Source organism: Pseudophryne corroboree, unplaced genomic scaffold, assembly GCF_028390025.1.
Source record: "Pseudophryne corroboree isolate aPseCor3 unplaced genomic scaffold, aPseCor3.hap2 scaffold_1171, whole genome shotgun sequence".
Classification (NCBI taxonomy): domain Eukaryota; kingdom Metazoa; phylum Chordata; class Amphibia; order Anura; family Myobatrachidae; genus Pseudophryne; species Pseudophryne corroboree.
Window position 1 is genome coordinate 154234 of NW_026967796.1, and position 24466 is coordinate 178699.

At 44.3% G+C, this 24466-nt stretch overlaps 10 non-coding genes and 2 pseudogenes across 10 annotated transcripts; all 12 read left to right on the forward strand.

Moving 5' to 3' along the window:
* Nucleotides 1–1412: 1412 nt before the first annotated feature.
* Nucleotides 1413–1569, forward strand: LOC134990507 (U1 spliceosomal RNA). The gene has a single exon (XR_010195315.1). It is a non-coding gene; the product is annotated as a U1 spliceosomal RNA (small nuclear RNA).
* A 671-nt stretch (nucleotides 1570–2240) lies between these two features.
* LOC134990502 (U1 spliceosomal RNA) lies at nucleotides 2241–2404 on the forward strand. The gene has a single exon (XR_010195311.1). It is a non-coding gene; the product is annotated as a U1 spliceosomal RNA (small nuclear RNA).
* Nucleotides 2405–2556: 152 nt separating this feature from the next.
* LOC134990514 (U1 spliceosomal RNA) lies at nucleotides 2557–2698 on the forward strand (annotated as a pseudogene).
* Nucleotides 2699–3390: 692 nt separating this feature from the next.
* LOC134990509 (U1 spliceosomal RNA) lies at nucleotides 3391–3554 on the forward strand. The gene has a single exon (XR_010195317.1). It is a non-coding gene; the product is annotated as a U1 spliceosomal RNA (small nuclear RNA).
* Nucleotides 3555–3706: 152 nt separating this feature from the next.
* LOC134990510 (U1 spliceosomal RNA) lies at nucleotides 3707–3869 on the forward strand. The gene has a single exon (XR_010195318.1). It is a non-coding gene; the product is annotated as a U1 spliceosomal RNA (small nuclear RNA).
* Nucleotides 3870–4540: 671 nt separating this feature from the next.
* Nucleotides 4541–4704, forward strand: LOC134990501 (U1 spliceosomal RNA). Its single transcript, XR_010195310.1, has one exon. It is a non-coding gene; the product is annotated as a U1 spliceosomal RNA (small nuclear RNA).
* A 12587-nt stretch (nucleotides 4705–17291) lies between these two features.
* On the forward strand, nucleotides 17292–17448 carry LOC134990508 (U1 spliceosomal RNA). Its single transcript, XR_010195316.1, has one exon. It is a non-coding gene; the product is annotated as a U1 spliceosomal RNA (small nuclear RNA).
* A 671-nt stretch (nucleotides 17449–18119) lies between these two features.
* On the forward strand, nucleotides 18120–18283 carry LOC134990503 (U1 spliceosomal RNA). Its single transcript, XR_010195312.1, has one exon. It is a non-coding gene; the product is annotated as a U1 spliceosomal RNA (small nuclear RNA).
* A 152-nt stretch (nucleotides 18284–18435) lies between these two features.
* LOC134990516 (U1 spliceosomal RNA) lies at nucleotides 18436–18577 on the forward strand (annotated as a pseudogene).
* Nucleotides 18578–19269: 692 nt separating this feature from the next.
* LOC134990517 (U1 spliceosomal RNA) lies at nucleotides 19270–19433 on the forward strand. The gene has a single exon (XR_010195320.1). It is a non-coding gene; the product is annotated as a U1 spliceosomal RNA (small nuclear RNA).
* A 152-nt stretch (nucleotides 19434–19585) lies between these two features.
* Nucleotides 19586–19748, forward strand: LOC134990511 (U1 spliceosomal RNA). The gene has a single exon (XR_010195319.1). It is a non-coding gene; the product is annotated as a U1 spliceosomal RNA (small nuclear RNA).
* A 643-nt stretch (nucleotides 19749–20391) lies between these two features.
* Nucleotides 20392–20555, forward strand: LOC134990518 (U1 spliceosomal RNA). The gene has a single exon (XR_010195321.1). It is a non-coding gene; the product is annotated as a U1 spliceosomal RNA (small nuclear RNA).
* The last annotated feature ends 3911 nt before the right edge of the window (nucleotides 20556–24466 follow it).

Here is a 24466-nt window from a genome sequence, read left to right on the forward strand (position 1 = left end):
TTGATAAAGCTGAATATTTATCGTATATAAAACACTTTAAGAGGTCTAAGAACACTATACGCTATCTACGTAAGAAGTACCGTAAGGGTACGCAAGTTGTGTAGCGATCGCTCAACCGTAGTCGAGACGCTCAAGCGTCACGTTCGCTTACGGCCCAGTGATCACAGGCAGGCACGCTATTGGCTGCCGACTAACGTAATGATTCGCTATAGCGTAGCGTACGCTCGGGACCACGAGGAGATCACCAGCGGTGCAGACGCTTACAACGTTTAAACCTTTATCTCTATACCTTTAACGATGAGATACACAGTATACCTTAGTGTAGAGACAGAGTGTAAGTGCAACCTGGTGTAACCTGATTAACTACAAAGCTGCTTGAGCGTCACCGGCGCTCAGAGAATACTTAACACTATAAAGAATACACAGATACCTGGGCTTAGGGTCCGAAACCTATTATATGTATTATGACTATTATACTTGCAAAAAGAATCACAGTACAAAGCATACACTACAATATAACATAAACCAACTAACCAGATAAACTACACAGGAAATACAATACAATACAATTAAAGGAAAATACGAGAGAAAGAGTAGAGAGAGAGAGATAGAGAGAGAGAGAGATGGCTCACAGTAAGACAATATGATTACGGAGAAAACTTACGCACTAGGGGAACGATCGCATGCGCCTCGATATCCAGCTCCCGATTATCAGCAATGAGAACCGTTGAAGAGAGAGAGAACTGGATACGGTCGGCCTGCCTATTTATGCCCCACACACAATACAATTCAATGGTCCCTACAATCTCATTGTTCATTGGACACAGGAATTCGGCTTCGCATTATAACAAAAGGTCATAGGTTGATTCATACAGGTGGGCTGTGACTATTTCCAACTGCTCAGGTGGGAGGGAAACTGGGTTTCCCGCCGCATGGGTAATAAAGTGCAAATAAAGTAAATGTTCATAAACTTCTTATGTCCATAACTATTCGCACGAGCGATTGATCTGCTTCAAACCAACACCGGAATATTTCTAATTAAATATTCTTCCGATGGATACTAAACACCACTGTATTACTCCTGTCTGACCCTTCGTATCAAACAAAGAGGGATTCCTCTGTTCATAAACATTCTATATTAACCAAACTTTCAGAATCTATCAAAGGGACCATGATCTACAAAATACATTATTAGTGAAAATATGTTACGATTGAGTCGCACGCTACAACCACATAAACTCTACCGTAAATACGCATACCATGCGCCTGCGGGTGCCCGCGACTGTGAGTATGCGCACGTACGGGAGAGCGTACGCATGCGCAGCACGGACCTGGGTGAGGTGCAAATATGGTAGTGTGCATAGAGATATTTTTCTGACTTTGACAGACCCTTCGCAGCTCTAGCCCAACTCCTACTTACCTGCCAGGTGAGATACTATGATCATGTAGGTGCTTCTCCCAGGGCAAGGCTCACCCATTGCACTCTGGGTGTGCTGCCCCTGTGATTTCCCCAAATGTGGGAAACTTGACTGCATAATTTGTGTTTCCCCTGGTCAGCTCTCGTCAGATCTCTTTGTCTCAGGTCTCTCTCCAGCCTAGTTTGCTGTCTGTTTCAACTTCTCTTTTCTTGAGCCGCTCCCTTCTATGCCCTTGCGCACTATCTTGACTTCTCCCATCTGCTTACTTTGTGCCTTCCAACGCACAATGCGAACTACAGGTAGTGCTGCAGGGCCCACACCCTTTTACTTGCCTTACAGAGCAGCTCTGGAGCTATTACAGTGCCCAGCTGCTGCAAGTAATCAGCTTGAATGCTTCAGGGGCTGGGGCATAGCCAACATGAGCCCCACACCGAAGTAGGGTGGAGGTGTTTAATGCGAACTAGGGGTCATCCAAGCGCCGCAAAAGGCCGCCATGCCCTGCACGCCCCTTTTCTCTTTTCATATGCAGACGAGGGTTGAAGCCAACTTTGACCCACTGCTTGGATGACATCACCATATGCAAATCCATCTGCTGCAGGCCTTCCCCCAGGAATGCTTGTACTAGTTGTTGCATTTGGTTTGTTGTTTGGGGGTGCTTCAGTATTAGGCAGCCTTCTGCCCTCCCATGTTCATCTGAAAATATGTGTTCTCCCTGCAGTTGTTGTCCCCAGATGAGAGTTCCCTTGTGCTGCCTCAGTTGAATCTCCTTTACTTGACAGAGATGTGCCTGAGCAGCGGCCCTCCCCAGCCCTATCCCAAATCATACTTATTTTGCATAGGAGATATCATGGTCATGAAGATTGTTCTCCCAGGGTGAGGTTCATTCATTGCATTCTGGGTATGATGACCCCTGTGATTTCCCCAAATGTGGGAAACTCGACTGCATTATTTGTGGTAGTGGGGGACTGTGTTTGTGCTTTCCTCTGGTCAGCTCTGGTAAAAGTCAGATTTCTTTGTCTCAGATCTTCCTCTAGCCTTGTTCTTCTTTCGAGAGTTCCCTTGTGCTGCCTCAGTTGGATCTCCTTCACTTGACAGGGGGGTGCCCGAGCAGCGACCCTCCCCAGCTCTAGCCCAACTCCTACTTACCTGCCAGGTGAGATACGATGATCATGTAGGTGCTTCTCCCAGGGCAAGCCTCACCCATTGCACTCTGGGTGTGCTGCCCCTTTGATTTCCCCAAATGTGGGAAACTTGACTGCATAATTTGTGTTTCCCCTGGTCGGCTCTCATATAATTCAGATCTCTTTGTCTCAGGTCTCTCTTCAGCCTAGTTTGCTGTCTGTTTCCACTTCTCTTTTCTTGAGCCGCTCCCTTCTATGCCCTTGCGCACTATCCTGACTTCTCCCATCTGCTTACTTTGTGCCTTCCAACGCACAATGCGAACTACAGGTAGTGCTGCAGGGCCCACACCCTTTTACTTGCCTTACAGAGCAGCTCTGGAGCTGTTACAGTGCCCAGCTGCTGCAAGAAATCAGCTTGAATGCTTCAGGGGCTGGGGCATAGCCAACATGAGCCCCACACCGAAGGAGGGTGGAGGTGTTTAATGCGAACTAGGGGTCATCCAAGCGCCGCAAAAGGCCGCCATGCCCTGCACGCCCCTTTTCTCTTTTCATATGCAGACGAGGGTTGAAGCCAACTTTGACCCACTGCTTGGATGGCATTACCATATGCAAATCAATCTGCTGCAGGCCTTCCCCCAGGAATGCTTGCACTAGTTGTTGCATTTGGTTTGTTGTTTGGGGGTGCTTCAGTATTAGGCAGCCTTCTGCCCTCCCATGTTCATCTGAAAATATGTGTTCTCCCTGCAGTTGTTGTCCCCAGATGAGAGTTCCCTTGTGCTGCCTCAGTTGAATCTCCTTTACTTGACAGAGATGTGCCTGAGCAGCGGCCCTCCCCAGCCCTATCCCAAATCATACTTATTTTGCATAGGAGATACCATGGTCATGAAGATTGTTCTCCCAGGGTGAGGTTCATTCATTGCATTCTGGGTATGCTGACCCCTGTGATTTCCCCAAATGTGGGAAACTCGACTGCATTATTTGTGGTAGTGGGGGACTGTGTTTGTGCTTTCCTCTGGTCAGCTCTGGTAAAAGTCAGATTTCTTTGTCTCAGATCTTCCTCTAGCCTTGTTCTTCTTTCGAGAGTTCCCTTGTGCTGCCTCAGTTGGATCTCCTTCACTTGACAGGGGGGTGCACGAGCAGCGACCCTCCCCAGCTCTAGCCCAACTCCTATTTACCTGCCAGGTGAGATACTATGATCAGGAAGGTGCTTCTCCCAGGGCAAGGCTCACCCATTGCACTCTGGGTGTGCTGCTCCTGCGATTTCCCCAAATGTGGGACACTTGACTGCATAATTTGTGTTTCCTCTGGTCGGCTCTCATATAATTCAGATCTCTTTGTCTCAGGTCTTTCTCCAGCCTAGTTTGCTGTCTGTTTCCACTTCTCTTTTCTTGAGCCGCTCCCTTCTATGCCCTTGCGCACTATCCTGACCTCTCCCGTCTGCTTACTTTGTGCCTTCCAACGCACAATGCGAACTACAGGTAGTGCTGCAGGGCCCACACCCTTTTACTTGCCTTACAGAGCAGCTCTGGAGCTGTTACAGTGCCCAGCTGCTGCAAGAAATCAGCTTGAATGCTTCAGGTGCTGGGGCATAGCCAACATGAGCCCCACACCTAAGGAGGGTGGAGGTGTTTAATGCGAATTAGGGGTCATGCAAGCGCCGCAAAAGGCCGCCATGCCCTGCACATCCCTTTTTTCTTTTCATATGCAGACGAGGGTTGAAGCCAACTTTGACCCACTGCTTGGATGACATCACCATATGCAAATCCATCTGCTGCAGGCCTTCCCCCAGGAATGCTTGCACTAGTTATTGCATTTGGTTTGTTGTTTGGGGGTGCTTCAGTATTAGGCAGCCTTCTGCCCTCCCATGTTCATCTGAAAATATGTGTTCTCCCTGCAGTTGTTGTCCCCAGATGAGAGTTCCCTTGTGCTGCCTCAGTTGAATCTCCTTTACTTGACAGAGATGTGCCTGAGCAGCGGCCCTCCCCAGCCCTATCCCAAATCATACTTATTTTGCATAGGAGATACCATGGTCATGAAGATTGTTCTCCCAGGGTGAGGTTCATTCATTGCATTCTGGGTATGCTGACCCCTGTGATTTCCCCAAATGTGGGAAACTCAACTGCATTATTTGTGGTAGTGGGGAACTGTGTTTGTGCTTTCTTCTGGTCAACTCTGGTAAAAATCAGATTTCTTTGTCTCAGATCTTCCTCTAGCCTTGTTCCTCTTTCGAGAGTTCCCTTGTGCTGCCTCAGTTGGATCTCCTTCACTTGACAGGGGGGTACCCGAGCAGCGACCTGATAAAGCTAAATATTTATCGTATATAAAACACTTTAAGAGGTCTAAGAACACTATACGCTATCTACGTAAGAAGTACCGTAAGGGTACGCAAGTTGTGTAGCGATCGCTCAACCGTAGTCGAGACGCTCAAGCGTCACGTTCGCTTACGGCCCAGTGATCACAGGCAGGCACGCTATTGGCTGCCGACTAACGTAATGATTCGCTATAGCGTAGCGTACGCTCGGGACCACGAGGAGATCACCAGCGGTGCAGACGCTTACAACGTTTAAACCTTTATCTCTATACCTTTAACGATGAGATACACAGTATACCTTAGTGTAGAGACAGAGTGTAAGTGCAACCTGGTGTAACCTGATTAACTACAAAGCTGCTTGAGCGTCACCGGCGCTCAGAGAATACTTAACACTATAAAGAATACACAGATACCTGGGCTTAGGGTCCGAAACCTATTATATGTATTATGACTATTATACTTGCAAAAAGAATCACAGTACAAAGCATACACTACAATATAACATAAACCAACTAACCAGATAAACTACACAGGAAATACAATACAATACAATTAAAGGAAAATACGAGAGAAAGAGAAGAGAGAGAGAGATAGAGAGAGAGAGAGATGGCTCACAGTAAGACAATATGATTACGGAGAAAACTTACGCACAAGGGGAACGATCGCATGCGCCTCGATATCCAGCTCCCGATTATCAGCAATGAGAACCGTTGAAGAGAGAGAGAACTGGATACGGTCGGCCTGCCTATTTATGCCCCACACACAATACAATTCAATGGTCCCTACAATCTCATTGTTCATTGGACACAGGAATTCGGCTTCGCATTATAACAAAAGGTCATAGGTTGATTCATACAGGTGGGCTGTGACTATTTCCAACTGCTCAGGTGGGAGGGAAACTGGGTATCCCGCCGCATGGGTAATAAAGTGCAAATAAAGTAAATGTTCATAAACTTCTTATGTCCATAACTATTCGCACGAGCGATTGATCTGCTTCAAACCAACACCGGAATATTTCTAATTAAATATTCTTCCGATGGATACTAAACACCACTGTATTACTCCTGTCTGACCCTTCGTATCAAACAAAGAGGGATTCCTCTGTTCATAAACATTCTATATTAACCAAACTTTCAGAATCTATCAAAGGGACCATGATCTACAAAATACATTATTAGTGAAAATATGTTACGATTGAGTCGCACGCTACAACCACATAAACTCTACCGTAAATACGCATACCATGCGCCTGCGGGTGCCCGCGACTGTGAGTATGCGCACGTACGGGAGAGCGTACGCATGCGCAGCACGGACCTGGGTGAGGTGCAAATATGGTAGTGTGCATAGAGATATTTTTCTGACTTTGACAGTCCACCCTTTGGCAGTCAATAATAACTGCCACTTCCTGAAAACATTTCAAAAGGAGAAAAATATATGTTAGGGGTTAATTCATTTCCATGGTTGGGTAAGGGAGGAGAGAGGAGTAGGTGTGAAGAGGGTATGACCTAGTGAGATAGCAGAAGCATGTGTGTATGAATCCGTGTTTGGGGGGTCATGTATCATCGTGCCGTACGTGTTGTAAATCAAGCTTCGAGGTATTGCGAAGTATACATTTGAATTCCTTCTTATCCCGTGGTACGGGTCTGTGGATGGGCTGTCAAACTTTACCGAGCTCTTTTCGGATTTTGAACAAAATGGGGAGCACATTTTAGTTGATGATACATGAATGGGGGAATATGTGATTGCTGATATCTGTGCCTGTATTCCCTATACTATGTGTGTCATTACCTGAGGGTTGTAGAAATGAAGAAAAGACATAATTACGGTAAATGCGGTGGTATTCTATGTCAGGTTAATGTATATCTGTCGGTTGAAGTTTTGTTCGGTATCAGTTGAAAGTCGTCTTCTTTGCGCTGTGTTGCCCATTAGGGGTGAGCAAAAAGCTTAGTCAATGCCATTAGATTTACAAAAAATGTTGGGCTAGCGTAAGTTTAAGAATTCTAGGGAAACTGGGGATCCCTGGCAAAGTTCATCAAATGTCCATATCTCAAGTGGTCAAAACTTCTTCTTTGGTCTATCCGTTGTCTGTATAGCGTCTCGTCAACTTCCTCGTCCAAGTGGGTCTTTTTATCTTGGAGAAAAACCAGAAAAACAGGTGAAAGAAACGGACCGTAGAAATCGCATTTTCATCACATCATTGTTTCTATCATTGGGTCATAAATCAAATCCAGGTTAATTACAGTTTCCTCACTCCTCAAACTCATTACCTTAGTACGACGATTGCACCTCATTAAAGCCTGACCGCATCTAAATATCAAGCCAATGGTTATGATAACACCTAAGATACATAGGAGAAACTTCCCAACATCCATTATGACTCCTTGAGCCCAGTCTCCCAAACCGGAGAACCAATTTCGCGGGTTCAACCATGACACCCAACCAGTCAGCTCATTACCTACAGCAGCAAGAGTGAGATTGTGTTTTCGGCGAAATTCCCACTTCAATTGGAGAATATCGTCCATCTTTTGGTCTATGACCTCGACCGGATCCTCGGTGCTATTCGTGATATACGTGCAACACTTCACGCCGTACTGTGTTGCCAATGTAACACAATATCCGCCTGTCACTGCTGTGAGGTAATTAAGAACCATTCTATGCTGCACCAGTTCTGTTTTATAAGCTTGAAGTTCCCTTCCCGTATATCTAAATGTGTCATCATACATTTCAGTGATATTGTCTAACAAATTTGCGAGCGCCAATATGTATTTATAATTTAGCACTCCTCTAGCGGTGCGGGTGAAATCTAACGCGATTAAGAATTGAATCCCGGTGGATTCACTTATCAGATCAGAGGCCGGATGCTCTGTCTTCTCTATCAGGTGTCTTTTAACAACGTGCTCGTAGTGGGTGTGAGTATAAGGAGCTTGGGCACCACGATGTATGTCCTTCATTTTGTCATGTGTTACAGTCATTACTTCAGGCAATACTTTTCCAATATAACACAATCCTTCAGAGTTTGGGGCAAGCCACTTGTACGCCTTTCTCCCGCATATGAAATATGCATCATCGGGGAGAACATATGGGACGGAGAAGGACATAACCATATTACACACCTTCCAGGTGAAATCTCCTAACCCTAATTCTTCCATCTGCTTAATACACGTATCAGGTTGTACGATATGTGCACAGTATCCTGGTGATACTTCTCCAACTCTCGTAATCCTATTTCCTAAGGTGTACCTATACCGGAAAGATTTTCCTCTACTGGCTATGTGGCGTACAAGCTCTGTATCTGTAGGCATTCTATCTGCTCTATGCGAAAAGGTCATGGTGTGGTTACTCCATGACACTTCCCAATTTCCCGGCTTTCTGGGATTGGAGATGTTGAAACATAATAGGGACCTATCCACATGGTATTGGTGGAGCTTCAAACTAGGAGGGCTGGAGATATTAAACCTCCTGTCCACCGGTCTCCCACCATTTAACTCAAGTACCTCCCCTATCGTTAAAGGAAATGGTACTAGCCCTGATTTGCTATGACCTTGAGGTACTTGAGAGCATACCCAACAATCTGTTTTGTTTAACACATTACCCACTAAGGAGTGATAGTCACTCAATGGATGCCGGTCCATATGGATATTAAAACTGGATTGGCATTTCTTAATGCACCCATCTTCAATGACATTGTTACAGAGCCTACAGATACAGTTTTCTTCAGCTAACAATCCGTCACAATTTCTTCTATGGTCAATGCTATCGGATCGTTTTCTGATACTCGCCTTTGCTTGTTGGTTAGGTTGATCCTGGAAAACTACGCCTCCATCTTTATCATCAGAACCCATTCCAGAACCTCTATCGACCTCCATGGTACTCTCGCCGGAACAGACTGCTCTGGTCAACATCATGGTCAACAGGAAAATCCGGATCACAGTCTCTTGGGGCAAGTCCATCTTATAGGAGGAAATGGAGAAGAATGAGAAGGAGGAAAAAGAAATTTGAGGGAGAGGGGATGGGAAGTGGAGGAAAATAATAAAAGGGAGTGGGGAGTCGACAACAGCTCTCGGTCTTCAAGGCTCAGGTGCCGCCTCAGTCCTCCTGGAACAGACACTCCAGTGATACAACCTCTACCGTCTGTTTCTTATCACGGGACTTCTCTGGATCAGCAACCTTCTTGCAGTGGGATGAATGGACCCAAGTCTCTCTCTCAGCAACCTTCAATGCCGTAGTGCTAGTCAATAAGACCTGGTATGGTCCTTCCCATCTGTCAATAAGGCAACCTGAGCGTAGAAAATTCCGTATCATTACATAATCCCCAGGTTCAATGTCATGACAATTACTATCTGGTAAATCAGGAATCACTAACTTCAGATTATCATTTTGATTCCTCAACTGTTTACTCATGTTAATCAAGTACTTTACAGTTACTTCATTGTTACATTTCAAATCATCCTGAGGGTTAATCATGGCATGCGGTTGTCGACCAAACAAGATTTCAAAGGGAGACAGATTAAGAGGGGACCTGGGAGTGGTTCTGATACTGTACAATACAATGGGTAAAGCTTCTGGCCATGTCAATCCTGTCTCTGCCATCACTTTACTCAATTTATTTTTAATAGTGCTGTTCACTCTTTCGACCTTCGCACTCGCCTGTGGACGGTACGGAGTGTGCAGCTTGCTATCAATTCCCATCAACTTACACATTCCTTGAAAGACATCACCTGTAAAATGGGTACCCCTATCACTTTCGATTATTCTAGGGATACCATATCTACATACAAATTCCTGCACAATTTTCTTAGCAGTAAACATAGCGGTATTTGTTGTCGCTGGAAATGCTTCGACCCAATTTGAGAAAACATCTATACAAACAAGTACATGTTTCAAATTCCGACAAGGGGGTAATTGTATAAAGTCAATTTGTATTACCTGGAAAGGGCCGCCGGCAGGTGGGATATGGGATGGTTCTGTAGGTATTGCCTTTCCAATATTCTTTCTCAAACAGGTAAGGCATGACATTGCTCTTTTACTCGCATGAGAGGAGAATCCTGGGGCGCACCAGTATGCTCTTACCAATTTGCACATTCCTTCCTTGCCTAGATGAGTCAGCCCGTGAGCTGCTTCAGCCAGACATGGAAGATATGCTCTGGGGGCCACTGGTTTACCATGTCCATCCGTCCAGAGTCCTGAGGACTCCTGGCCACATCCCTTTGCCTTCCAGACTGCCCTTTCCTGTGTGGAACACAAATTTTGCATTTCACACAACTTCTGTGTGTTAATGGTATTAAATACCATTAATTGTGTGGTGTCTGTCTGTATGGGGGTAGCAGCTGCTAACTTAGCAGCTTCGTCTGCTCGGCTGTTACCAAGTGATACCGGGTCTTGGCTATATGTGTGTGCTTTACATTTGATAACAGCCACTCTGTCGGGTTCCTGTATCGCTGTTAGAAGCCTTTTTATGTGAGCTGCATGCGCTACCGGTGTACCAGCGGCCGTCATGAAATTTCTGAGGCGCCATAGGGCTCCGAAATCATGGACTACCCCGAATGCGTATCTAGAATCGGTGTAGATATTGGCTGACTTACCCTTAGCCAATTCACATGCTCTGGTTAGGGCGACCAGTTCAGCAACCTGGGCTGAGTGAGGTGGGCCTAGCGGTTCCGCTTCTATGGTGTCTTGGTCATCTACGACTGCGTATCCAGTACACAAGTCTCCCGAGTCTGACTGTCTATGACAACTACCGTCCGTGTAGAACGTGAGTTCTGCATCTTCCAGTGGGTTGTCACTGATGTCAGGCCTTGCGGTAAAATTTTGGGTCAAATATTCCATACAATCATGTGTATCTTCCTTTGTATTAAATCCTCCTTCCCCATCACTCTCACCTTCCACCCTTTGTGCCTGACCAGGCACACCTGGGAGATACGTTGCAGGATTTAATGCACTGCATCTCCTTATGGTGATGTTTACGGGGGCCATTAGTGCCAATTCCCATCTTGTAAATCTCGCTGATGAGACGTGTCTGGTTTGGGCAGAATTCAATAAGGCTGATACTGCATGTGGCGTATGGATTGTGAGGTTGTGGCCTAGCACGACGTCTTCGCTTTTTGTCACTAGCAATGCTATTGCAGCAACGCTTCGCAAGCATGTGGGGAGGGATCGCGCTACCGTGTCTAGCTGAGCGCTGTAGTATGCAACTGGCCTACTGGCATCACCGTGTTTTTGGGTTAGTACACCTGCCGCGCAACCAGCACTTTCTGTTCCGTATAGTTCAAAGGGTTTCCCATAGTCTGGCATACCTAGTGCTGGTGCCTGCGTTAGGCACTGTTTGAGTCTCTCAAATGCTGTTTCGGACTCGTCTGTATGCGAAATCCTATCAGGTTTGTTTGAGGAGACCATTTCCTGCAAAGGTAACGCCAAAATGGAAAACCCTGGGATCCAATTACGGCAATACCCACACATTCCTAAAAACGTTCTGATCTGTTGCTGGGTTTGTGGCAGAGTCATGTCTCTAATTGCTTGGATTCTATCAGCGGTCAGGTGTCTCGGTCCTTGTGTTAGACAGTGTCCCAAATATTTTACCTTAGTTTGGCATAATTGTAACTTGTCTTTGGACACCTTGTGTCCGGTGTCTGAAAGATGAAACAGGAGCTGTTTCGTATCCTTCAGAGATGCTTCCAGTGAATCTGAACACAGTAATAAATCGTCCACATACTGTATCAATACTGATCCACTGTCTGGTTGCAAAGACTGTAAACAATCATGCAAAGCCTGAGAAAATATACTTGGACTATCTATGAAACCTTGGGGTAATCGAGTCCACGTGTATTGGACTCCTCTGTATGTGAATGCAAACAAATATTGGCTGTCAGGGTGCAGAGGTACCGAAAAGAAAGCGGAGCAGAGGTCAATAACAGTGAAAAATTTGGCAGTGGGAGGGATTTGCATTAGGATGACAGCTGGATTTGGCACTACGGGGAACTGACTCTCAACTATTTTGTTAATCCCCCTTAGATCCTGCACTAGTCTGTAACCCCTCCCCCCACTCTTTTTCACAGGGAAGATGGGACTATTAGCAGTGCTGGACGTTCTTACCAGAATGCCCTGTTGTAGCAAGCGCTCTATTACTGGGTAAACTCCTAACTCCACCTCTGGCTTCAGAGGGTACTGTGGGATTTTTGGAGCTATCCTACCATCTTTTACTTGTACAACTACTGGAGCTACGTTTGCCATTAATCCAGTGTCTTGTCCGTCTTTTGTCCAAAGTGACTCTGGTATCTGAGATGTCATCTCTTCTATTTGGGATGGATTCCTATTTGTCATAATGGTATGTGACATTAATTTTGATGGGGAGTCTAACATGTCTCGCACTTCCTGAGCGTGTTTCTCAGGTATGTCCAAGAATACACCTTCAGGAGTACAATAAATGACGCACCCCATTTTACACAGTAAGTCTCTTCCCAGGAGATTGGTTGGTGCCGATGCAGCCAGCAAAAAGGAATGCTTGGTATGCAAAGGCCCTATTGTAATCTCGGCTGGTTTGCTAACAGGGTAGTGCTGGACTACTCCTGTTACTCCCATGGCTGGAATTGTCCTACCAGTGGTTCTCATGCCCACTGTCGAATTTATCACTGACCTGTGTCTACAAGAAAGTTTAAAGTTTTACCAGCTACATTAATTGCGATCTCGGGTTCACTTCCAAGATTGGCAATTAATTTTACTGGCTGCAGATTACAGGTATGGCCACACCCCTATTGGGTATGGTGACCTCCCTGAATCCCGCTGGCAGCAACTACTTGTGAGGGAGATAGTTGGGAACTACCAGAGGCATGCCAGTCTCTGTTTGGGGGATATCTTTTTGTTTCCCCTGTATGTGGCTCATAACTCCGTTTCTGCGGACCTTGCTCCCAATGTCGTGTGTCGTGTCGTTGTCTAGGGGTTTGGTATGAGTTTCGTGGATTCTTTACTCTACAATCTCGTGCCATGTGTCCCTGTTTGTGACAAGAATAACAAGTAACCATACTTGACTTACCCACAGGATTTGGTGATACAAACAAAGGCTGCCTTGTGGTCAGAGCCTGTATACTTACTGACATTAATTTGTCACCTTGTTGTTCCCTGTGTCTGGTGATGTTTCTGTCGTGATCAATAGCAGCCTCTCTCAAAGTAGCCACAGACAGACCTCGCCAACATGGTTGCGTGGTCTGTACCCTAGTCTTCAATGACTCTTTTAAACCATCCATCAGTACCGATACTGCTACTTCCCGATGGTTTGTGTCTGTTTTAATGTCCTCTATGCCTGTGTATTTGGCATTTCTAATAATGCTCTGTGAAAATACTCTGCAGCTGTCTCTGACTCCTTCTGTTTAATGGAGAATATCTTATTCCATTTAGCTACTGCTGGGAAATACTCTTTTAACTGCAAGTTTATTCTTTTCACATTATCTTGGTTGTACACATCTGTAAGAGGTACATCATGACCTAGTCCGCAATCAGCTAAAAATTGAGTTGCGTCGACATTTGAGGGTAAACATGCTCTCAGCAATATCTGCCAGTCTTTATTGTTGGGCTCTACAGTGTTACCTAAGTCTCTGATGTATTTTTGACTGGCAACTAAGTCTTTTCTAGGGTCAGGAAATTCAGACACTATGGTCCTTAATTCCATTCGGGAAAATGGAGTGTACATGGCAATGTTCCTAATGGGAGTGGCTCCTGATGCGTCTGTTTTCCCATTTGGCACTGCTATTACTCTAACAGGTGTAATTCTAACAACCTCATTCTGTGTAGATTCTACAGGCTGTGGTGAAATAGTTTCAGCATAATGCATGGTGCCGTACTTACCAGTTGATACGACCTCACCTATCCCTCCGCTAGGGGCCTTTACTAATCTCGTGGGTGGAGCTGTGCCTACTGTGGTCTCTGCTATGGTGGCTGCTAGAGAGAGCGCTGAAATTGTTGCCGATTCGTCCTCTTGATCACACTCCGGAGGAAAGTTCAAAACAGGGTACAACTTGCACGGGTTAATACTTGCATGGGTTAATGGGTTAACATTATCATTAACATTTACACAGTTACTAAGTGATTTTGTGTTACACCTTAGTGCGTCTTTCTCCGCAATCAACTTCTCTCCTGATATGTATGGTGGCGGCGGGGCCGTGGCAATCAGTTTTCTGTTAGAGCCAGATCCCGCCGCCTGAGCCAAACCTCTCTGTATCTCACCTTCCTGTTGCCACAACTGTAAATAATCATAATGCTGGATTCGTCTCTTTGTTGATTTTATGAGACATATCCTCCTCCTTAAATTTTGTAACACTTCTGAGCTGAAGCTCCCTACTCTTGGGAATTTCTCCCCGTCATGTACAGTCATTCTCTCCCATTCATCACATAAAGTTTCTGTGTGACTTCCATATTTCTCACACATTATATACCTGGCCGACCCAATTGGCCGGACCACTGAATCAACCCGAACCGAGGTTGATCGCCCCCTACCTGAACAAGTGGCCCCCATAGTTCGAAAGTGTTGCTTTATTTAGCCAACCCTTTACGCAAAACCAAATGCCAACAATAGGCTGACGGTGGCGGTTTACCGAGTACCCCACTCACTCGCCCACGCCGACCAATACGACCTGATCACACCGATATGGTGCTGGCGTACTCGACCTAGGGCCCCTGCGACCTGAACCTCTATTTACTGGAACCTGCGAGGGTTATCCGAAGAACACTTACTCTTTCCAGTAACTATTGGTTGCTGGATAGTTCCTGAGTGAGCAGCGAACTTCCCTTAAAATAAAAAAATTACACAAATCACGTTAGAGTGTACAGATAGCGTTTGTGACCCCTTTACTCTAATGGTATTAGGTCAGATTACTAACTACTGCACACACTTACGTGCGGTCCAGTCGTTCAGTACACAAACAACTAAGCTTATGTACGGAAAGACCAATGGAATCGAAACTTACGACTGCGAATTCCTTCAGCCAGAGCTTATATGGCCTATATGGGTGTTGCACCAACCCTTTTCGGTGTTGTGCCTGTGAACTGTATAGCAGACTTCCTTGTCAGCTGTACCTGGACCTCCTGGTCTGTTATGACCTCCTGGTCTTGTTACAGTATGACCTCCTGGTCTGCTATACTCTAATGCTCAAAATTGTATATTTAACCAGAGATGCCTCCCTAGCCACCGTGCACGTCACTTACACGCATGTACCTCACGAGTACTCGACTTTTCTTGTGGTTCAACCTTTAAAAATTGTAAAAACACTCACTCATCACATGTACACTTTTGTTTCTATTTCTATTTCTGCGCAGAAATTTTTCTTCAGATCAGGTGTGTTACCAATTAGGAGCAGGATCTGTTAACTAAATTTCGGACACCCAAAAATAGACTTGCGTTATTTCTCGCCTCGCGTTATTTATCGCTTTGCGTTAAAAATCAACTTATCGTGACTTGAGCTACGTGGGCGTAACCGGACGCTCCGTTGCGTAACGTACGCTGCGTGCGTCGGCCTTTGGATTGCGTACGCAAGTCTTTGTTAGAGACACGTATACGCAAAGCAAAGATCCACCGTAACACAATTTATACTTTTATCAATGTAGATGATCCTTGATCATCTACCACACAAACACACTTACTTCGCCTTATCTCCCAGGCGAAACTGTGTGTTTGTCTATCTTTTAACTATATTACCTTTACTCTTAAACTATGAAATAACGGCAACTCTCTTTTTAGCACTTCTATCAACTATAAAAACTGGCAGACAGGAGAGTGATATACGAAAATGAAAAAGAAAAAGAAATGCAGATATATATATGTGTGCGTGCGTGTGTACGCAAGACAGAAAAATAAACAGTTTTAAAAGACACTAGCGTTTTGTTCTTACCTCCGGTTCCCGGATTCCTTCAGCACTCTTTACCTAAGTGAAGCAGACGCTTATCCTGTCAGCACTACGAGGGATACAACCTCCCGCCCTTTGCTGAGGGATAATGTCTGCTGATCTACCTAGTGCAGATATGTGAAGGACGGGCGAGCCGCCAATTGATAAAGCTGAATATTTATCGTATATAAAACACTTTAAGAGGTCTAAGAACACTATACGCTATCTACGTAAGAAGTACCGTAAGGGTACGCAAGTTGTGTAGCGATCGCTCAACCGTAGTCGAGACGCTCAAGCGTCACGTTCGCTTACGGCCCAGTGATCACAGGCAGGCACGCTATTGGCTGCCGACTAACGTAATGATTCGCTATAGCGTAGCGTACGCTCGGGACCACGAGGAGATCACCAGCGGTGCAGACGCTTACAACGTTTAAACCTTTATCTCTATACCTTTAACGATGAGATACACAGTATACCTTAGTGTAGAGACAGAGTGTAAGTGCAACCTGGTGTAACCTGATTAACTACAAAGCTGCTTGAGCGTCACCGGCGCTCAGAGAATACTTAACACTATAAAGAATACACAGATACCTGGGCTTAGGGTCCGAAACCTATTATATGTATTATGACTATTATACTTGCAAAAAGAATCACAGTACAAAGCATACACTACAATATAACATAAACCAACTAACCAGATAAACTACACAGGAAATACAATACAATACAATTAAAGGAAAATACGAGAGAAAGAGTAGAGAGAGAGAGATAGAGAGAGAGAGAGATGGCTCACAGTAAGACAATATGATTACGGAGAAAACTTACGCACTAGGGGAACGATCGCATGCGCCTCGATATCCAGCTCCCGATTATCAGCAATGAGAACCGTTGAAGAGAGAGAGAACTGGATACGGTCGGCCTGCCTATTTATGCCCCACACACAATACAATTCAATGGTCCCTACAATCTCATTGTTCATTGGACACAGGAATTCGGCTTCGCATTATAACAAAAGGTCATAGGTTGATTCATACAGGTGGGCTGTGACTATTTCCAACTGCTCAGGTGGGAGGGAAACTGGGTTTCCCGCCGCATGGGTAATAAAGTGCAAATAAAGTAAATGTTCATAAACTTCTTATGTCCATAACTATTCGCACGAGCGATTGATCTGCTTCAAACCAACACCGGAATATTTCTAATTAAATATTCTTCCGATGGATACTAAACACCACTGTATTACTCCTGTCTGACCCTTCGTATCAAACAAAGAGGGATTCCTCTGTTCATAAACATTCTATATTAACCAAACTTTCAGAATCTATCAAAGGGACCATGATCTACAAAATACATTATTAGTGAAAATATGTTACGATTGAGTCGCACGCTACAACCACATAAACTCTACCGTAAATACGCATACCATGCGCCTGCGGGTGCCCGCGACTGTGAGTATGCGCACGTACGGGAGAGCGTACGCATGCGCAGCACGGACCTGGGTGAGGTGCAAATATGGTAGTGTGCATAGAGATATTTTTCTGACTTTGACAGACCCTTCGCAGCTCTAGCCCAACTCCTACTTACCTGCCAGGTGAGATACTATGATCATGTAGGTGCTTCTCCCAGGGCAAGGCTCACCCATTGCACTCTGGGTGTGCTGCCCCTGTGATTTCCCCAAATGTGGGAAACTTGACTGCATAATTTGTGTTTCCCCTGGTCAGCTCTCGTCAGATCTCTTTGTCTCAGGTCTCTCTCCAGCCTAGTTTGCTGTCTGTTTCAACTTCTCTTTTCTTGAGCCGCTCCCTTCTATGCCCTTGCGCACTATCTTGACTTCTCCCATCTGCTTACTTTGTGCCTTCCAACGCACAATGCGAACTACAGGTAGTGCTGCAGGGCCCACACCCTTTTACTTGCCTTACAGAGCAGCTCTGGAGCTATTACAGTGCCCAGCTGCTGCAAGTAATCAGCTTGAATGCTTCAGGGGCTGGGGCATAGCCAACATGAGCCCCACACCGAAGTAGGGTGGAGGTGTTTAATGCGAACTAGGGGTCATCCAAGCGCCGCAAAAGGCCGCCATGCCCTGCACGCCCCTTTTCTCTTTTCATATGCAGACGAGGGTTGAAGCCAACTTTGACCCACTGCTTGGATGACATCACCATATGCAAATCCATCTGCTGCAGGCCTTCCCCCAGGAATGCTTGTACTAGTTGTTGCATTTGGTTTGTTGTTTGGGGGTGCTTCAGTATTAGGCAGCCTTCTGCCCTCCCATGTTCATCTGAAAATATGTGTTCTCCCTGCAGTTGTTGTCCCCAGATGAGAGTTCCCTTGTGCTGCCTCAGTTGAATCTCCTTTACTTGACAGAGATGTGCCTGAGCAGCGGCCCTCCCCAGCCCTATCCCAAATCATACTTATTTTGCATAGGAGATATCATGGTCATGAAGATTGTTCTCCCAGGGTGAGGTTCATTCATTGCATTCTGGGTATGATGACCCCTGTGATTTCCCCAAATGTGGGAAACTCGACTGCATTATTTGTGGTAGTGGGGGACTGTGTTTGTGCTTTCCTCTGGTCAGCTCTGGTAAAAGTCAGATTTCTTTGTCTCAGATCTTCCTCTAGCCTTGTTCTTCTTTCGAGAGTTCCCTTGTGCTGCCTCAGTTGGATCTCCTTCACTTGACAGGGGGGTGCCCGAGCAGCGACCCTCCCCAGCTCTAGCCCAACTCCTACTTACCTGCCAGGTGAGATACGATGATCATGTAGGTGCTTCTCCCAGGGCAAGCCTCACCCATTGCACTCTGGGTGTGCTGCCCCTTTGATTTCCCCAAATGTGGGAAACTTGACTGCATAATTTGTGTTTCCCCTGGTCGGCTCTCATATAATTCAGATCTCTTTGTCTCAGGTCTCTCTTCAGCCTAGTTTGCTGTCTGTTTCCACTTCTCTTTTCTTGAGCCGCTCCCTTCTATGCCCTTGCGCACTATCCTGACTTCTCCCATCTGCTTACTTTGTGCCTTCCAACGCACAATGCGAACTACAGGTAGTGCTGCAGGGCCCACACCCTTTTACTTGCCTTACAGAGCAGCTCTGGAGCTGTTACAGTGCCCAGCTGCTGCAAGAAATCAGCTTGAATGCTTCAGGGGCTGGGGCATAGCCAACATGAGCCCCACACCGAAGGAGGGTGGAGGTGTTTAATGCGAACTAGGGGTCATCCAAGCGCCGCAAAAGGCCGCCATGCCCTGCACGCCCCTTTTCTCTTTTCATATGCAGACGAGGGTTGAAGCCAACTTTGACCCACTGCTTGGATGGCATTACCATATGCAAATCAATCTGCTGCAGGCCTTCCCCCAGGAATGCTTGCACTAGTTGTTGCATTTGGTTTGTTGTTTGGGGGTGCTTCAGTATTAGGCAGCCTTCTGCCCTCCCATGTTCATCTGAAAATATGTGTTCTCCCTGCAGTTGTTGTCCCCAGATGAGAGTTCCCTTGTGCTGCCTCAGTTGAATCTCCTTTACTTGACAGAGATGTGCCTGAGCAGCGGCCCTCCCCAGCCCTATCCCAAATCATACTTATTTTGCATAGGAGATACCATGGTCATGAAGATTGTTCTCCCAGGGTGAGGTTCATTCATTGCATTCTGGGTATGCTGACCCCTGTGATTTCCCCAAATGTGGGAAACTCGACTGCATTATTTGTGGTAGTGGGGGACTGTGTTTGTGCTTTCCTCTGGTCAGCTCTGGTAAAAGTCAGATTTCTTTGTCTCAGATCTTCCTCTAGCCTTGTTCTTCTTTCGAGAGTTCCCTTGTGCTGCCTCAGTTGGATCTCCTTCACTTGACAGGGGGGTGCACGAGCAGCGACCCTCCCCAGCTCTAGCCCAACTCCTATTTACCTGCCAGGTGAGATACTATGATCAGGAAGGTGCTTCTCCCAGGGCAAGGCTCACCCATTGCACTCTGGGTGTGCTGCTCCTGCGATTTCCCCAAATGTGGGACACTTGACTGCATAATTTGTGTTTCCTCTGGTCGGCTCTCATATAATTCAGATCTCTTTGTCTCAGGTCTTTCTCCAGCCTAGTTTGCTGTCTGTTTCCACTTCTCTTTTCTTGAGCCGCTCCCTTCTATGCCCTTGCGCACTATCCTGACCTCTCCCGTCTGCTTACTTTGTGCCTTCCAACGCACAATGCATACTACAGGTAGTGCTGCAGGGCCCACACCCTTTTACATGCTTTACAGAGCAACTCTGGAGCTGTTACAGTGCCCAGCTGCTGCAAGAAATCATCTTGAATGCTTCAGGGGCTGGGGCATAGCCAACATGAGCCCCACACCGAAGGAGGGTTCATCCAAGCGCCACAAAAGGACGCCATGCCCTGCACATCCCTTTTTTCTTTTCATATGCAGACGAGGGTTGAAGCCAACTTTGACCCACTGCTTGGATGACATCATATGCAAATCCATCTGCTGCAGGCCTTCCCCCAGGAATGCTTGCACTAGTTGTTGCATTTGGTTTGTTGTTTGGGGGTGCTTCAGTATTAGGCAGCCTTCTGCCCTCCCATGTTCATCTGAAAATATGTGTTCTCCCTGCAGTTGTTGTCCCCAGATGAGAGTTCCCTTGTGCTGCCTCAGTTGAATCTCCTTTACTTGACAGAGATGTGCCTGAGCAGCGGCCCTCCCCAGCCCTATCCCAAATCATACTTATTTTGCATAGGAGATACCATGGTCATGAAGATTGTTCTCCCAGGGTGAGGTTCATTCATTGCATTCTGGGTATGCTGACCCCTGTGATTTCCCCAAATGTGGGAAACTCGACTGCATTATTTGTGGTAGAGGGGGACTGTGTTTGTGCTTTCCTCTGGTCAGCTCTGGTAAAAGTCAGATTTCTTTGTCTCAGATCTTCCTCTTGCCTTGTTCCTCTTTCGAGAGTTCCCTTGTGCTGCCTCAGTTGGATCTCCTTCACTTGACTTTTTAAAGTTTTTCTAGGAAACGTTCTAGATGAATGCTTATTAGCCTTTGTCAGTATGTACTTTTTGCAAAGTGTCTCTGTGGCGCAATTGGTTAGTGTGTACGGCTATTAACCAAAAGGTTGGTGGTTAAATCCTACCCAGGGACGTAATTGACCTTGTGATCAGATTTTGGTGATATTTAAGTAGACAAGTCAAAATTTCAAACCCCCTCTTATTGTGTAGGGTACCTAGCCTTCTCTGATGTAATCAGAGTTAGATTTGATTCAGTGATTTTATAAAAACAGCTAGGAAGCACAATTTAGCAGTGGGTTGCAGAGAAAAAGAAATATGCTGGCAAAAAAATCCAATTGAGTGATTAAACAGCTCTTCATTTCTGGCTTTATTTTTATGCTAACAAATTTGTTCTCTGAAAAGTGTCCACAAAGCCAAGTCTCTGATTAACACCTTTGTAGGGATGGTTTTTCACATATTACTAAATTAAACTTGCTTCATTGTAAAGGCAGCAAGATGCATCCTCATTTCAATGTCTACTGAAATAATACAAGTTGACACCAGGAAACATTAACGCCACTGCATCCTTGCTGCTTTCTCATGTGGAAGTCTGTTTAATGTGAAAACAAGGTGATATCTAATTAGCACACAAGTAAGGAATTAAGAAAATCTTTATTTAAGGGTGAAGATGTTTCTCACAAAATCGTTGCCCCAATGCATCATTGAAATTCAAGCTGGAAAGATGATTTTAATATATCACTTGTACATTTTGTATTTCTCTTCTGGTGACAATGTAGTTTGTTTTTGTCAATTACCATTTTAATAATAGGGTAAAGAAAATTAAGTGGATTTTTGAAAGAAAACAATACTGTCAATATACTATTAAAACAAATTAAAATGGTAAAAGAAATTGTACTTTAAGTAAAAATAAAAGAGGCAAAATATCAATCCCAGTTTTGGATTACTTTAATTAACAAAAAAAAAAATGCATATAGCAGAGGATAGTTTCAATCTGCCTACCTCTGGGTTATGGGCCCAGCATGCTTCCATTGCTGTACTCTGCTGCACATGTAAGTGCAAGAGATCCTGAAGCACTCACTCATCATGGGAAAGTACCAATGTGTTTCTTCGTTGGTTGATGGAAGAAACATCTTACAAAAACTCTCCAGATTATTGACTTTTTAAAGTTTTTCTAGGAAACGTTTTAGATGAATGCTTATTAGCCTTTGTCAGTATTTACTTCTGCAAAGTGTCTCTGTGGCGCAATCAGTTAGTGTGTACGGCTACTAACCAAAAGGTTGGTGGTTCAATCACACCCAGGGACGTAATTGACTTTGTGTTCAGATTTTGGTGATCTTTAAGTAGACAAGTCAAAATTTCAAACCCCCTGTTATGGTGTAGGGTACCTGGCCTTCTCTGATGTAATCAGAGTTAGATTTGATTCAGTGATTTTATAAAAACAGCTAGGAAGCACAATTTAGCAGTGGGTTGCAGAGAAAAAGAAATATGCTGGCAAAAAAATCCAATTGAGTGATTAAACAGCTCTTCATTTTCTGGCTTTATTTTAATGCTAACAAATTTGTTCTCTGAAAAGTGTCCACAAAGCCAAGTCTCTGATTAACACCTTTGTAGGGATGGTTTTTCACCTATTACTAAATTAAACTTGCTTCATTGGAAAGGTAGCAAGATGCATCCTCATTTCAATGTCTACTGAAATAATACAGGTTGACACCAGGAAACATTAACGCCACTGCATCCTTGCTGCTTTCTCATGTGGAAGTCTGTTTAATGTGAAAACAAGGTGATATCTAATTAGCACACAGGTAAGGAATTAAGAAAATCTTTATTTAAGGGTGAAGATGTTTCTCACAAAATCGTTGCCCCAATGCATCATTGAAATTCAAGCTGGAAAGATGATTTTAATATATCACTTGTACATTTTGTATTGCTCTTCTGGTGACAATGTAGTTTGTTTTTGTCAATTACCATTTTAATAATAGGGTAAAGAAAATTAAGTGGATTTTTGAAAGAAAACAATACTGTCAATATACTATTAAAACAAATTAAAATGGTAAAAGTTATTGTACTTTAAGTAAAAATAAAAGAGCAAAAATATCAATCCCAGTTTTGGATTACTTTAATTAACAAAAAAAAATGCATATAGCAAAGGATAGTTTCAATCTGCCTACCTCTGGGTTATGGGCCCAGCATGCTTCCATTGCAGTACTCTGCTGCACATGTAAGTGCAAGAGATCCTGAAGCACTCACTCATCATGGGAAAGTACCAATGTGTTTATTCGTTGGTTGATGGAAGAAACATCTTACAAAAACTCTCCAGATTATTGACTTTTTAAAGTTTTTCTAGGAAACGTTTTAGATGAATGCTTATTAGCCTTTGTCAGTATTTACTTCTGCAAAGTGTCTCTGTGGCGCAATCAGTTAGTGTGTACAGCTACTAACCAAAAGGTTGGTGGTTCAATCACACCAAGGGACGTAATTGACCTTGTGATCAGATTTTGGTGATCTTTAAGTAGACAAGTCAAAATTTCAAACCCCCTCTTATTGTGTAGGGTACCTGGCCTTCTCTGATGTAATCAGAGTTAGATTTGATTCAGTGATTTTATAAAAAACAGCTAGGAAGCACAATTTAGCAGTGGGTTGCAGAGAAAAAGAAATATGCTGGCAAAAAAATCCAATTGAGTGATTAAACAGCTCTTCATTTTCTGGCTTTATTTTTATGCTAACAAATTTGTTCTCTGAAAAGTGTCCACAAAGCCAAGTCTCTGATTAACACCTTTGTAGGGATGGTTTTTCACCTATTACTAAATTAAACTTGCTTCATTGGAAAGGCAGCAAGATGCATCCTCATTTCAATGTCTACTGAAATAATACAAGTTGACACCAGGAAACATTAACGCCACTGCACCCTTGCTGCTTTCTCATGTGGAAGTCTGTTTAATGTGAAAACAAGGTGATATCTAATTAGCACACAGGTAAGGAATTAAGAAAATCTTTATTTAAGGGTGAAGATGTTTCTCACAAAATCGTTGCCCCAATGCATCATTGAAATTCAAGCTGGAAAGATGATTTTAATATATCACTTGTACATTTTGTATTGCTCTTCTGGTGACAATGTAGTTTGTTTTTGTCAATTACCATTTTAATAATAGGGTAAAGAAAATTAAGTGGATTTTTGAAAGAAAACAATACTGTCAATATACTATTAAAACAAATTAAAATGGTAAAAGTTATTGTACTTTAAGTAAAAATAAAAGAGCAAAAATATCAATCCCAGTTTTGGATTACTTTAATTAACAAAAAAAATGCATATAGCAAAGGATAGTTTCAATCTGCCTATCTCTGGGTTATGGGCCCAGCATGCTTCCATTGCAGTACTCTGCTGCACATGTAAGTGCAAGAGATCCTGAAGCACTCACTCATCATGGGAAAGTACCAATGTGTTTCTTCATTGGTTGATGGAAGAAACATCTTACAAAAACTCTCCAGATTATTGACTTTTTAAAGTTTTTCTAGGAAACGTTCTTGATGAATGCTTATTAGCCTTTGTCAGTATGTACTTTTTGCAAAGTGTCTCTGTGGTGCAATTGGTTAGTGTGTAAGGCTATTAACCAAAAGGTTGGTGGTTCAAACCCACCCAGGAACGTAATTGACCTTGTGATCAGATTTTGGTGATATTTAAGTAGACAAGTCAAAATTTCAAACCCCCTCTTATTGTGTAGGGTACCTGGCCTTCTCTGATGTAATCAGAGTTAGATTTGATTCAGTGATTTTATAAAAAACAGCTAGGAAG